A 1614-nucleotide genomic window follows, 5' to 3' on the forward strand; every position below is an offset into this window, starting at 1 on the left:
AGTCTTGTTTTAATATTGATCACTTATATCGTGTGTAGTTATTCATTGCTAATTTATGTATTTTTGTCTTAACTATCCAGTCAATGGGAGATTGGCCAGTAGGTTCGAAGAGTATTTTGGTCAATTTCATTATTGGGACGGGTATCCTTTCGATTTTCCTTATCGTTATGAAGGGGAGAAGCTTATATGGAAGCAATTTGGAAAAGATGTCGTTAGCAAAATATCCCAATGCGTTGTCACAATTGCTTCATTCAGCGGTGATCTTTAACGTTTTATGCTCATTACTCTTTCATGCTAGTATTTTATCCTCACTAAATCATCCTCAAAGTTATGATGTGCAGGAAAGATTAGGTGTTTTGCTTGCACAGGCCTGCTTATAAAAGGCAGAGACTGCCCATTCGTCCTTACTTCGGCCAGTTTAGTTAGGACTGGCGATGCTGAAGGCAAAATTGATGAGACCTTGAGTGTTAGTGACCATGTCCATTTCTTTTGGTATTTTAAGTTAGATGATGGTTAATTAGTTGATCTTGATCCCTATGTTTGTTGCAGATCGAGGTGTTTCTTCCACCAAATCACTCTACATAGGGGATATTGGAATTGTATCATCAAAACTACAACATTGCCATTTTTCGTCTAAAACATGACCTTACTACTCCTATTTCTCCCCAAGATATCTTCTCTGTGAGGGAGTCTAGAAATAATAAGTCAGTAGTAGCGATAGGGCGTGCGCCTAAAGGAGCTCACGGATTATTGATGGCCTCAATGGGTGAAGTGAAGGGTAAATACAATGTTGTTACTAAGCTTAAAAACAAGCATTCGACTGGTCCACGCCAGGGTCTGGATCTTGATTGCGAAGAACTTCTTTTCTCCACTTGTCAAATCAAGAAGGTACAATGTTGAATTTTTCTGTCATTTCTTTACATGGTACGGGTCTAGATAGTTAATATATTTGGGTTTTTTGTCAAATGGTTTAATACGTCTACTAAAGCGGATGGTACAACTTCGTGTGACCGACTGTGCATCTTTTTCGTACTAGGCTGGTATTGGAGGCCCACTTATAGGTTTGGATGGTAGTTTCATTGGCATGAACTTTTATGATGAAAGTAGAACAACTCCATTTCTGCCAAGGATCGAGATTCTAAGAGTTTTGTATAAAGGGTTTAGTCTGTTAGAAAGGTAACTTTTCTCCATGCTTATACATACATATATGTGGTTGAGGCATTCAACACTAAATTGTATTGAAAATATTTTGGACCAGAGGTCTGGTCAGTCGTCCTTTCAACATGGACGACATCTCGGACTATTTGACTTCTAAGGGACCCAAGTTTATCCCACGGCAGACGACTCGAAAGAGAAAGAGAAACCTGTAATTGTTCTGTTTCTCAATGCAAAAAAATTTGGTATCATATTATATTCATTTGATAATGAACTTATATTTAAAAAAATATTGGATGGCAGGTGGCCTGTGTCCAAGCCATATTGGTGTCTTGGTGGTCAAGGTGATATTCGAGCCCAGTTTCGTGGAAAAGTCCTCATGTAGACGTCAACCTGCTGTTGGAGTGCTCTCAGATCGTCCATGGCTAGCAACATTTGATTGGCATGTGCAACTTCTGT

General features: G+C 39.0%; 1 long non-coding RNA gene across 1 annotated transcript; it reads left to right on the plus strand.

The window, feature by feature from the left end:
- Positions 1–356: 356 nt before the first annotated feature.
- LOC124651940 lies at positions 357–1368 on the plus strand. The gene is made up of 4 exons (XR_006987530.1): positions 357–466; positions 550–888; positions 1037–1176; positions 1259–1368. It is a non-coding gene; the product is annotated as an uncharacterized LOC124651940 (long non-coding RNA).
- Positions 1369–1614: the final 246 nt, after the last annotated feature.

The sequence above is a fragment of the Lolium rigidum genome, chromosome 5 (assembly GCF_022539505.1).
Source record: "Lolium rigidum isolate FL_2022 chromosome 5, APGP_CSIRO_Lrig_0.1, whole genome shotgun sequence".
Lineage (NCBI taxonomy): Eukaryota > Viridiplantae > Streptophyta > Magnoliopsida > Poales > Poaceae > Lolium > Lolium rigidum.